Genomic DNA, 14,415 nt, shown 5'->3' on the forward strand with positions numbered 1-14,415 from the left:
GGGGAAAATATTGCTTATATTATTTGGAGGAAAACTTAATGGTACTTAAAAGTATTATAGGCATCCATGTGACAGGATCATACTGGCTACAATGCATGGCATGTGGGATCCTAGTTTCCCATCCAGCGATTCAACCTGTGCCCCACCTCTGGAAGTGTGGATCCTTAACCACTGGATGCCAGGGAAGTTTCCATTTGCTGTTATGTTGCATTTTTCTATAAATTCTGAGCTTAAGTTTCTGGAGAACTGGTAACTGAGCAATGCCTTCAAGAAGGAGACTGCAAAGTCATGCTTGTATCTGAGGAAAGCATTTATGGTTAAGGGAACAACTAACTTCAGTTGCCAAGTCTCCTCAGATGGGAGCAAAAGAGAGGAAACTGAAGCTCAAGAACATTAAGTGATGTGTTTGAGTTTGGGTGAATCTAAGAAAAAGAATATTTTGCAGGCTGGAAAAAAAGCATGTTCAGTCCTTAGCAAACTCACATACTCAGTGTCTCCTAAGTTTCCCACCAGATTCACCCTAAAATATACATATAACTTACAATAAGTAATGAACTAGTTCCATTAACGAATGTTTAAAATAACTTGAGATCATTAGCATTGCTACATTTGAATTTCTCAAGGTTTTAGTCTCAGAGGGGAGAATCCAAATGCTCATGTGTACAAATGCTCAACAGACAATAAACAGAACCTCCCCATGCTGCACTCAGATTCTAAGATGACTCCCATTATCCGTACCTCCTCATACTCATGTCCTTCTGTATTCCTCCACTTGAGCATGTGTGGGACCTGTGACTTGCTCCTGTTCGGTAGAATACAGCAAAGATGATGGGCTGTGTGTGATTACATGCACATGATCACATTATATAAGACTCTACTGTCCATCTTGCTGGCTTTGTGGCTTTGAAAAGGTGAGCTGCCTTGTTGAGAGCTGCCTTGTAGAAAAAGCCACAACACAGGGACCAGAGGCTAATCTTGGAGAGGCAGGAGTGAGTACAGATGTGAAGTGAGCTCTTAATTCCCTGCCCAGGAATAGAACCTGGGTAGCCTGGATGAATCCCAGGAATCCTAGTCACCGGACCAGCAAGGGCTAGAGGCTAGAAGCTATTTTTTTCCTGACTCTTACCCCAGTGAAAAATGCATTTCTCATGGAGGCAAAAACTGTAAATGCAGGTACAAAGTTTATTATTAGAGACATAGCACAATAAGTAAGATACTTTGGAGAAAAACAGTTTGTTTAGTTAAGATAGAAGCAAGAAAGAGATGCACACCCAGAGAGGAGGGGTGTGGGTGTCCCCCCCACCCCAAGTGAAGAGGAGTGTAGTAAAGAGGTGGTTAATGAATTTATACAGGACAGTTCTTTTGGGTCTTTGTCTTCCCTTTGGTCAATTGTTGGTTTCATTTTCCACACCTCACCTTTCCTAGGACCCTCCCTGACAAGCATACACACCATTTTCCAAGCTGGATTCCAGCCCAGAGGCCTATGGGACCACATATTAGCATCACATATTATGAGGTGGTGCCCCCTCTTTCTGACCCTCAAGGAGTCTTTTCTGCACATGCAAAATGTCTCCCTTTTCCAGAGAGGGACAATATACGACCTCCTGATCACTTACTTAAACAGGGTTTAGACCCTCTAAGTTCTTGCCGTGACTATTATCTGAAGGTGTCCACGGAAGACAAAGCCTGCTCTTTATGCTGTTTCAATTGTTACTTCCATTTTGAAGAGCAAACAGAAGACTGGTTGTAAATATATAATCTGGAGCCCACCTAGCCCCTGTTTCAGGAAATGCAAACAGAAGGCCAGTTGTAAATGCCTAGCCTGGGGTGAATCTATCTCCTACATCAAGTGTATAGTGTCTAGTCAACAGTCAGCTAGAAAGTGAGGCTTTTACTCTAAAAACCTATAAGGACATGGATTCTGCCAACAACTGCATAAACTTGGAAGGAGATCCTCTGCCATAGGAACCCTAGATGAGAACTCAGCCCAAGCCAATGCTTAGATTGCAGCCTTGCATTTGATCAGAGTAAGCTGTGTGCAGACTCAATACACAGAAGCAATGAAATAATGAATATATGCGGCTTTAAGCCACTGTTTGTGGTCACTTGTACACAGCAATAGACAACTAATGAACTTATCCACCTTCAGTTCAGTTCAGTTCAGTTGCTCAGTTGTGTCTGTATCTTTGTGACCCTATGAATCGCACAGCACGCCAGGCCTCCCTGTCCATTACCAACTTCCGGAGTTCACTCAGACTCACGTCCATCGAGTCTGTGATGCCATCCAGCCATCTCATCCTCTGTCGTCCCCTTCTCCTCCTGCCCCCAATTCCTCCCTGCATCAGAGTCTTTTCCAATGAGTCGACTCTTCGCATGAGGTGGCCAAAGTACTGGAGTTTCAGCTTTAGCATCATTCCTTCCAAAGAAATCCCAGGGCTGATCTCCTTCAGAATGGACTGGTTGGATCTCCGTGCAGTCCAAGGGACTCTCAAGAGTCTTCTCCAACACCACAGTTCAAAAACATCAATTCTTTGGCGCTCAGCCTTCTTCACAGTCCAACTCTCACATCCATACATGACCACAGGAAAAACCATAGCTTTGACTAGACGGACCTTAGTCGGCAAAGTAATGTCTCTGCTTTTGAATATGCTATTTAGGTTGGTCATAACTTTTCTTCCAAGGAGTAAGCGTCTTTTAATTTCATGGCTGCAATCACCATCTTCAGTGATTTTGGAGCCCCCAAAAATATAGTCTGACACTGTTTCCACTGTTTCCCCATCTATTTCCCATGAAGTGATGGGACCGGATGCCTTGATCTTCGTTTTCTGAATGTTGAGCTTTAAGCCAACTTTTTCACTCTCCACTTTCAGTTTCATCAAGAGGCTTTTTAGCTCCTCTTCACTTTCTGCCATAAGGGTGGTGTCATCTGCATATCTGAAGTTATTGATATTTCTCCCAGCAATCTTGATTGCAGCTTGTGTTTCTTCCAGTCCAGTGTTTCTCATGATGTACTCTGCATATAAGTTAAATAAGCATGGTGACAATATACAGCCTTGACGTACTCCTTTTCCTATTTGGAACCAGTCTGTTGTTCCATGGCCAGTTCTAACTGTTGCTTCCTGACCTGCATACAGATTTTTCAAGAGGCAGGTCAGGTGGTCTGGTATTCCCATCTCTCTCAGAATTTTCCACATTTTATTGTGATCCACACAGTCAAAGGCCTTGCCATAGTCAATAAAGCAGAAAGAGATGTTTTTCTGGAACTCTCTTGCTTTTTCCTTGATCCAGTGGATGTTGGCAATTTGATCTCTGGTTCCTCCTTGAAGTAAGATATGATTTTCCTGCAATACAGGAGACCTGGATTCAATCCCTGGGTCAAGAAGATCCCCTGGAGGAGGATATGGCAACCCACTCCAGAATTTTACTTGGAGAATCCCATGGACAGAGGAGCCTCGTAGGCTACAGTCCATGGGGTTGCAAAGAGTTGGACATGACTGAAGTGACTTATATATACTTACTGAAGAATGCACACATACAGAAATGAACTGAGGTGGTCTTAGGAGAGTATGACTCAGATCTGCTTAAAGAGAGTCAGCTGCAAGGAGTGTAATTAACCAAAAGCCTATGGCTGCCACACTTTCAGGATCCATCACATTGCTCTCACTTCTCTTCTCCACCTTCCACAGCAAACCCTCACTTCCCTAGCCTCTACCACCTCAGGCTCCTCCACTGACTGAATAGTGCCTGGTAGTATTAAAGCTGAGACACTTCTGCCCAATGTGGGCCTCCTCTAGCTCACATGGTTAATCTTTGCTCCAAGCACTCCATCAGTCTCATTGCCATTTTCTCACAACTCTATAGCACTTGAAGTCTCTTCCTTCTGTCCCCCCATCTCCTTCACAGAGTCAGATTGGCATTGTGATCTGAATCCCTCTCATTTATTCTTAGTTATTCTTCATGGCACCTCCCTCAAAAATCTCGTGTTTTTGGCATCAGCCTTCCAGATAACTCAAATTGACACTTTTCCTTGTCTGGGACTTCAGCAGCAAGTGAAGCTGGAAAGGCAGACTCATATACAGAGAAACACAGGAGGGTCAGTAGAGCTGCTTGCAGTTGCAACTCTGCTGTTACCAATAATCCATGTTGACTGAGCCTGTCACTGCCTCCCTGGGGCTGCTTTCTTTTTGTTAGATGAGAGTGTTGAAGTACATAATCTTCAATATTTTTCTTTTTCCTTTCCATCTTCACTAAGTATAAAAGGAGAACAGATATTAAAAATGACTTAAGAAGAAACAAAAGTAGTGAGGGGTTTAGGAAAGAGAGAGGGAAAGGAGAAAATAGAGCCAATAGAAGGACCCAAGAGAAAAGAATCATAATCACAGATTGGCCCTTTTGAACAGTTCGTGGCTTACATCCTGATATTTTTCATTTTTAAAAACTTTGGGTCTAGTCTTGATGCAGCTGGCAGAGTGAGCAGCAGGTTTGCTATCAATTTTCTAGGAATTTCAGATGGTAAAATCCCCAGGGCTACATCTAATGTGAAGGCCAGTTTCCTGTGCTTTTCTTTTCTGCCTGTGTGGTCCCTGTGGACCCAGACTGCTTTTATTTTTTCACTTTAACAGTTGATGCTACACACCCTTTCTCATGGGGCCCCTTTCCTTCCCACATGTGCCTCCTCCTCAGTGGTTTATCTTTTCTCCAGTTCAACATTTTCTTGGTAGGCTCAAAGACAGGTACTTGCCTTTTTGGTTTTAAAGTTCTTTCTTCAAATCCCTCTGGGGAAACAGAAGAACAAAATAACAAACATAGAGAAAATCAGAGTTTTAAAAAATCTCATGGCATTCTTAGAGTCACTGTCCCTGGTCTGTTTTGTCTGCTGCTGTGACATTTATGATTCCAGAAGGCATATTAGACTCCAACTTTCTTCTTTGATGTTTTGTCCAGTAACCATTTCTCTCAAATGCAACTTCTTCTTTTAATCTGAAGACGCTTTTCTCCACAAGACACCTTCTACCTAGTGAGGAAAGTGAGATCGCAGGCAGAAATACAGAGGTGAAACCTGTCTATTCTGATGTCCACTGGAATCAAACATGTGCTTGCATGTAAATAAGAATGTGCTTGAATATAAATAGGAAAGGTTAAAGGTTGACAGATAATATTCTCCAAAGGTAACTGTAACATCTCTCAACCCACGTAATCTTCTACATTAATAGATAAGGTGGCCACACTACCTTTGAGAAATGGACCTTCTTCCCTTGCATCTGAATGCATTTGTGACTAACTCAATGAATAGAATATGGCGGAAATGACATTGCATGACTCCTAACCACTGCATTCTGTGAGCATCTCAGTCATGTCTGACTCTTTGCAACTCCGTGCAGGCTCCTCTGTCCATGATATCTTCCAGGCAAGGATACTGGAAAGAGTTGCCATTTCCTACTTCAGGGGATTTTCCAGACCTAGAAATAGAACCCACATCTCCTTCATTGGCTGGTGGATTCTTTTACTACTGAGTCACTGGGAAATCCATATGACTCCTAATACTAGGTCCTGAAAAGCAGTGAAACTTCTGCCTTGTTGTGTGGGACATATGTTATGGCACCCTAAAAGCCCACATTAAAATTCTGACTCTCCTGAGGTCATCATGGAGGGAACTTGTGATAGTGCTTCAGCTGACAAGTCTAGCTAAGGTCCTAGCCTATAGCTGACAGCAACTATCAGTTGAGAATAAAGATGCCTGCAGATCGTTTCAGTACCCAGATGCAGAGTGCCTCAACCTATTGTTGAGATTTTCCAGCTAGGGTCTCAATCTAAGGACTTCTGTCTGGATTCCTGACATGCAGAATTCACAAGTATGATAAAATGATTTTTAAACTGTTAAGCATTGGCATATTTTTTAAATGAAGATATAATACCAGAACATGATTGAAAGTGAAAGTGAAAGTGAAAGTCACTCAGTTGTGTCTGATTCTTTGCGTCCTCATGGACTATATAGTCCATGGAATTCTCCAGGCCAGAATACTGGAGTGGGTAGCCTTTCCCTTCTCCAGGATATCTTCCCAACCCAGGGCTCCAACCCAGGTCTCCCTCATTGCAGGCAGATTCTTTACTAGCTGAGCCAGAAGGAAAGACATGATTAGAGCCCATTCAATTTAAATGAGATTCTCAGAAGTTATTGCTCCCACCCCTTGCCTAGATCCTGGGGGCCACCCCCATTTTTTTTTTTTTTTCTAAAGTCAGATTTTTAGCTTTTAGTCATCTCTTGAACTCCTAATACATCGTTTTCATTTAACTTTCTTAAGGTTGCTGCAATGTATACAAGTTTATGTGTATCCCTTTATACTGATACTGTACCAATGAAATATACCAGCCAGGAAGCATCCTTCTAGTAATGGAAACAAGACACCTTCCACCTCAAAACCTCCATCCCTTGCAGACACTGAACTAAAATTTCTAGCAAGATACAGTTTTTTTTTTTTTTTTTTACTTTAGATTGCACAGATAGCTAAAATAAATGAAAGAGAGAACAACTACATTTAAATGGAGGAAAAGAAGAAAATTATAAAAACAACATATTAGATATCATTTCTTGCACTTTGAATCCAATTTGCCTTCAAAGTTAACATTTGAAATGTTCCCAGACAAAATGTGGATCCACTAAGTGTGTTACAATTTTTCTTTTCAAATAAAATAAAACTGTAAATTTCTAGGTTAATTGCTATATGTGTTCCTTAAAAAGAAAAGTCTCATGTTGTCCTGGTTAAATTATTTGATATGTACAAATATAACTAGTGATATACTCACTATGGTTACTGCTGCTATAAAATTATAAAAGTAAGATCATTTTTTAATTGAATGCAAAGAAAACTATAGGCCCAATTAAGTTTATAATGCAAATAATTAATTGAATATGATAAATTCTGAGGATGGCACAATGTGAAATGATCTGTTGAAATAAATTTGGCCCTGTTTCAATGTGCCAGATGAAAATATAATTCTGCCAAAATACATCTTATATTATAAATTCTTTATGTTATGTAGCATAATGTCACTTTGTGTGAAAGTATGGTTTGCATATGTAGTCTTTCCCTTTTTTCTTATGATTATAGAAGTTGGTTAATCACTACTAATAAAGCTACATTCAAACACAGGCATAATTCTAATGAATTATCAAAATATGCAACATTGGTTGTCTATAAACATCGCTATATATACACATATGTGTGTTATCTATGGATAATGTATATAGTGCTGTGTTGTCCTTAGTCACTCAATCATGTCTTACTCTTTGTGACCCCATAGACTGTAGCCCACTAGACTTCTCTGTCCTTGGGAATTTTCCAGGCAAGAATATTGGAATGGGTTGCCATATCCTCCTCCAGGGGATCTACCAAACCCCGGGATCCAACCCAGGTCTCCCACATTGCAGGCAGATTCTTTACCATCTGAGCCACCAGGGAAGCCCATGAATACTGGAGGGGGTAGCCTATCCCTTTTCCAAGGGATCTTCCTGACCCAGGGAATCTAACATGGGTCTCCTGCATTGCAGGTAGATTCTTTACCAGCTGAGATACCAGGGAAGCCCAGAGTTTATAGTATGGATACATATATGTATATATGTCTGTGTGCATGAATATGTATTGTTGTTCAGTCGCCCAGTCATGTCCAACTCTTTGCAACCCCATGGATTGCAACACGCCAGGCCTCCCTGTCCCTCACAATCTCCCAGAGTTTGCCCAAGTTCATGTTCATTTCATCAATGATGCTGTCTAGCCATCTTATCCTCTGATGCCTCTTCTCCTTCTGCCTCGATCTTTCCCAGCATCAGAGACTTTTCCAATGAGTCATTTGTTTGCATCAGATGATGAAAATACTGGAGCTTCAGCTACAGCATCCATCCTTCCAGTGAAAATTCAGGGTTGATCTCCCTTAAGATTGACTGGTTTGATCTCCTTGGTGTCCAAGCAACTTTCAGGAATCTTCTCTAGCACCACAGTTTGAAGGCATCAATTCTTTGGCGTTCTGCCTTCTTTATGGACCAGCTCTCACAATGTTTGTGACCCTTAGAAGACCATAGTCTTGACTATATGGACCTTTGTCAGCAGAGTAATGTCTCTGCTTTTCAACACGCTGTCTAGGTTTGTCATTGCTTTCCTGCCAAGAAGCAATCATCTTCTGATTTCATAGTTGCAGTCACCATCCACAGTGATTTTGGAGCCCAAGAAGAGGAATTCTGTCACTCCTTCCACCTTTTCCCATCTATGAAATGGCAACCCACTCCAGTACCTTTGCCCAGAAAATCCCATGGACGGAGGAGCCTGGTAGGCTACAGTCAATGGGGTTGCAAAGAGTTGGACACGACTGAAGGATTTCACTTTCACTTTCACTAATGAGGCTGGATGCCATGATATTAGTTGTTTTTTTTTTAATATTTAGCCTTAAGCTGGCTCTTTCACTCTCCTCCTTCACCCTCAGCAAGAGGTTCTTTAGTTCCTCTTTGCTTTCTGCCATTAGAGTGGTATCATCCACATATCTGAGCTTGTTGATGTTTCTCTCACCTACCTTGATTCTGGCTTGTAACTCATATTGTGGTATATTTTTAGACTTAGTTATAAATATTCTTGAGATTTATTTCACAACACAGTTAATTTTAAAAAAAAAGATTTGTCATTTTAAATCTTGCTTTTGATCTTTGTTTGACAGGGCCAAGGAGGCATTTATTTTAAGGCTGCTGCTGTTGCTAAGTCACTTCAGTCGTGTCCGACTCTGTGCGACCCCATAGACGGCAGCCCATATTTTGCCCTATTACTAAGGCACAATTTGTCTGAGTCCACTACTCAGTGGTTCATGAATTTTGTGGACTTCCTACTCTGGTTGTTGGGAACATAATTTTCCTGGCCCTTGTTCTCTTGTTGTTTTGTGTGGTTTCTTTTTTACTCCCAGCCTTGGGCAATTTCTTCACACACCTGCCCTGCTTAGAGCTCAGATGAAGACTCAAGAGTTCTGACCTTCAGCAAATCACCTTAGGTCTCTCTGTGAAGCTCTCCTGTGTACTCCTGTGCCCTATGAATGCTACCTGGTGGTAGTGGTAGTTTAGCCTCTAAGTCATGTCAGATTCTTTGCAACCGCATGGACCAGAGCTCACTAGGCTCCTCTGTCCATGGGATTTCCCAGGCAAGAATACTGGAGTGGGTTGCCGTTTCCTTCTCCAGGGGATCTTCCTGACCCAGGGACTGAACCTGCATCTCCTGCCTTCACAGGCAGATTCTTGACCACTGAGCCACCTGGGAAGCCCATGAATGCCACCTGCTCTTCATTAAATGAGTAAAACCAAATTTCCAGCCCCACTTTCTCAATGCAGAGAAATCACAGGAAGGGGAAACCTTTTACTTCAACTAGGAAACTCCAAGCATTATCCTGGGCCAATTTTAGGTCTTACCACACTCAATGATCACTCTCCTTTATTGCCTGATACATAATTAGGAAAGCTGTTATTTCATATCTATTGTCCACTTTTCAATTGTTTCAAATGAGAGGGTAAGTACAGTTCCCTGTTACTGCAACCCAGCTGGTGGCAGTCACATGATCTCAGCTTTTCAGGCCATATGGCATTGCTGATGGTAACATATAATGGCCCAGCAGCCATTAAAGCCCATAAGCCTTGGGTATCAGCCTCACCTGGATATATTAAGTTCATCAAAGCCAACAACTGTAGTTCATTTTATACTAAGGAAAAAAAGAGATGATTATTTTCATAGATTCATTATACCTCATTCATCCAACGTTAACACGAAGATGACAACACAGAAAAACCTTAGATCTACATTCAAAGTTCTCTTGTGCTATTTAAAGGTAAGCAGATTTAAGCTTCCTTTTAATGTTTTTTGATTATACTCTTTTGACTTAAATGTCTTCCATTTCACAGTATGTTTCTTCTTCATGTTTAGTTAAGTAAAATTGAATTAAACTCTAGTCTAACCACAAAGATTATTTTCAATCATGTTATCATTTAATACATGCTGAAATTGATGAGAACCTACATACAGATATGGTGTCTAGATACACAACATGTCCAGTGTCAATAAATCACTCTGTCCCCAGAAGTAATCCAGAGTTCACCCATAGTGTCAGACCAATAGACCATTTTGCAAAGAATTATATTCAATCCAAGAAATATTTATTTATATTACTAGGTAGGACTCATGCATGGCATGATTTTTCTGTAAGCATCATATTCTAACTACAGAAGTGATTTTACCTTTTATTGAAAAAACAGCTAGCCAGTAGAATATCCAAAGGCTGAGTGTATTGACAGTATTAAAATAAAGACAGATGGAATTTTTTACACCTCTTTAATATGTCTCCTTTATACTGCAGTGATTCTATTAATTGAAGTAAAGCTTTATTTTTAAATTCTAATTTTTTGTAACATTTATTCAAAGACAATCAAATGACTATAAGATAACATTTACACACATATTACAATATGAGCATGACTTGGTTGTTAGAACAATTAGAGATATATATTCAATATCAATAATCTGTTTCTAGATTTTCCTTTTAAGGCTTTCATTTTCTAAGTGACAGAATCTTCCATCTATTCTTCTGGATACTTTTTTTTTTTTTAATATGGATGATTACCTCAGAATTGTTCTCTTGATTTAATGTCTAAAAGCAGGAGAAGATTTTTTTAAAGTCTTAAATTCAAATGAAGATCACGTTTTTGTTTTTAAGAAGAAGCTTGTTTACTTTAGGAGAAGCTATCTTTTAATTTTTTTCTGAATTCAAATCTATAATATTAGCAGTCTTTATTATCATAAAATGTGAGTTACCTTTGATCTAGACATTTCATTTCCAGCACTATATCCAAATAATAATGAGCTATCATTTAGTAACAATATATGTCAGGTGCTTTTGTAAGTGGTTTGTTATGCTTAATATTCACCACAGTTCCATGAGTTCAATTCTGTTCCTTGGTCATACATGAAAAAACCAAGCCACAGAGGGGCTAAATGGCTAGCCCAAACACATGTGTTAAGTGAGTAGTGGAGAAGAGATTCAATTCCAGGAAAACTTTGAGCTTTGAGACCAAAGTTCAAATACTTAATATATTATGCTCCTTACAAAAAATATAATGAGACACAAATAATACATATGGAGAGGCTAGATAGACACATCAGTAGATTGATAGATAGGTGGATTGAGCTAGAATATATAGATATTCATGGCGATGTAATTTATTGTAATCCAAATTTAGGAAAAATGGTCTTGGTATAGAGGATTAGTTAAATATATTATTCTATCCCCATCAAAGGCCTGCTATGTAATCAGCAAAAATAATGGTGTAAAAGATAGATTTGTTGACATAACACATCCATAATGTAATTCTGCAAGAAAAATTAAAAATTATAGGGAGTTTATATCTTAACTAATTTTTGCAAATATATGTCAATAAAAAGAGTCCTGGAGTTCTAGAAGCTGTTTACCAAACATCTCATCATAACTCTCAAGATCTGTAGGTGTCTAGGTGAAAATCATTCATTTCGTTAGTTCTTTGTTGATTTAAAATTTTTCTGCAATAGTCATGATTTTCTATAGAGATAAAACTTCAAAAACTCAATTACCAACTTTCTTAAAATAATTAAAACAAAAATACTGAATTTCAATATTTTTGAGATATGATAAAATTTACATGTAGAAGCTAATTCTATGACTAACACTTTTTGAAGAAAATAATTAAGAATTCAGCACCAGATGTTAGAAGTAAAAAATAATTTTTAGGAAAACATGAGCAAGATAATTATAAACATAAAGGGAGAAATTGGTATATTTGAAATGACAAAAAATAGCAAAAGGATTCTGTGTCCAGGCTGCTGATGGGGTTAATTTCCTTTCCTAAGACTCCTACTTGCACCCACCCAGCTCCACCATTGCCCCAATGTGCCATGCTCCAACCTCCTTCTCTTCCTCCTCTTCAGAAATGCAGAGATCAAGCCTTGAGCCATTGGCATAGGAGCACTGACTCCAAGACCCTAGAATACCAGAGAACTAACCCTAGGGAGTATCAAATAGTGAGAACTCATACAAAGGAAACCACTTGAATACAAGACCACAGAACCCAACCACCAGTAGCACCCTGTTCAGGATGCCTCATCTAAACAACGAAAACAAAATACAAACCCAATCAACAGGAGACAGGATTACCACCTCACTCAGCCTTGCCCATCAGAGGGAAAACAAACAAAAACTTAGCACAAATCCCACCCTATAAGGAAGCGCACACAAACCACTGGACCAACCTTCAGTTCAGTTCAGTTTGGTCGCTCAGTCGTGTCTGACTCTTTGTGACCCCATGAACCACAGCACAACAGGTCTCCCTGTCTATCACCAACTCCCAGAATTTACCCAAACTCATGTCCATTGAGTCAGTGATGCCATCTAACCCCATCTCATCCTCTACCATCCCCTTCTCCTCCTGCCTTCAATCTTTCCCAACTTCAGGATCTTTTAAAATGAGTCAGCTCTTCACATCAGGTGGCCAAAACTGGAGTTTCAACTTCAACATCAGTTTCAACTTCAACTTCAACACCCAGGACTGATCTCCTTTAGAATTGACTGGTTGGATCTCCTTGCAGTCCAGACGACTCTCAAGAGTCGTCTCCAACACCACAGTTCAAAAGCATCAATTCTTTAGCACTCAGCTTTCTTTACAGCCAGCTCTCACATCCATACATGATTACTGGAAAAACCATAGCCTTGACTAGACAGACCTTGGTTGGCAAAGTAATGTCTCTGCTTTTGAATATGCTGTCTAGGTTGGGCATAACTTTCCTTCCAAGGAATAAGTGCCTTTTAATTTCATGGTTACAGTTACCATCTGCAGTGATTTTGGAGCCCAGAGAGATAAAGTCAGACACTGTTTCCACTGTTTCCCTATCTATTTGCCATGAAGTGATGGGACCAGATGCCATGATCTTAGTTTTCTGAATGTTGAGCTTTAAGCCAACTTTTTCACTCTTCTCTTTCACTTTCATCAAGAGGCTCTTTAGTTCTTCTTCACTTTCTGCCATAAGGGTGGTATCATCAGCATATCTGAGGTTATTGATACTTCTCCCAGGAATCTTCATTCCAGCTTGTGCTTCCTCCAGCCCAGCATTTCTCATGATGTACTCCGTATATAAGTTAAATAAATAGGGTGATAATATACAGCCTTGATGTACTCCTTTTCCTATGTGGAATCAATCTGTTGTTCCATGTCCAGTTCTAAATGTTGCTTCCTGGCCTGCATACAGGTTTCTCAAGAGGCAGGACCAACCTCAGGAGGGCAGAAATCATAAGGAAGAAAGAATTCAACCTTCTTCAAAGAAAGAATTCAACTTTCCTTGAAGCCTGGGAAAAGGAGATCTCAAACATCATGTTATAAAAAAAAAAAATGAAAAGACAGAGAAATACTACACAAATGAAGGAAAAAACTAGAAACACAGAAGTGCCAATAATTGAAGAGGAAATAAGCAAACTACCTATAAAAGAATTCAGAATAATGATAGTAAAAATGATCAAAAACCTTGAAAACAAAATGGAGAATGCAACAAAATGCAAGAATTAATTAACAAAGACCAAGAATAATTAAAGAATAAACATACAGAGACAACGCAATTACTGAAATTAAAAATACTCTAGAAGGAATCAATAGCAGAATATCTGAAGCAGAAGAACGAATTAGTGAGCTGGAAGATAAAATGGTGGAAATAATTTCTGAAGAGCAGAATAAAGTAAAAAGAATGAGAAGAACTGAGGATAGTCTTAGAAACCTCTGGGACAATATCAAATGCACCAACAATCAAATAATAGGGGTCCTAGAAGAAGAGAAAAAGAAAGGGTATGAGATAATTTCTGGAGATTATAGCTGAAAATTTCCCCAATATAGAAAAGGAAACAGTCAATCAAGTCCAAGAGGCACAAAGAGGCCCATACAGGATAAACTCAAGGAGAAACACACCAAGACACATACTAGTCAAACTAACAAAGACTAAACACAAAGAAAGAATATTTAAAAAACAAGGGAAAAGCAACAAGTAACATACAAGGGAAAACCCCATACACTTAACAGCTGATCTTTCAACAGAAATTCTGCAGGCCATAAGGGAATGGCAGGATATATTTAAACTACTGAAAGTGAAAAATCTACAACCAAGGTTACTCTACCTGGCAAGGATCTCATTCAAAACTGATGGAGAAATGAAAAGCTTTTCAGACAAGCAAAAGTAAGAGAATTCAGTACGACCAAACCAGCTTTACAACAAATGTTAAAGAAATACAAGAGAAGAAAAAAAATCTACAAAATCAATCCCAAACAAGAAAATGAAAATAGGAACACATATATCAATAATTACTTTAAATATAAGTGGATTAAAT

This window comes from Oryx dammah, unplaced genomic scaffold (genome assembly GCF_014754425.2).
Source record: "Oryx dammah isolate SB20612 unplaced genomic scaffold, SCBI_Odam_1.1 HiC_scaffold_3, whole genome shotgun sequence".
NCBI classification, from domain to species: Eukaryota; Metazoa; Chordata; class Mammalia; order Artiodactyla; family Bovidae; genus Oryx; species Oryx dammah.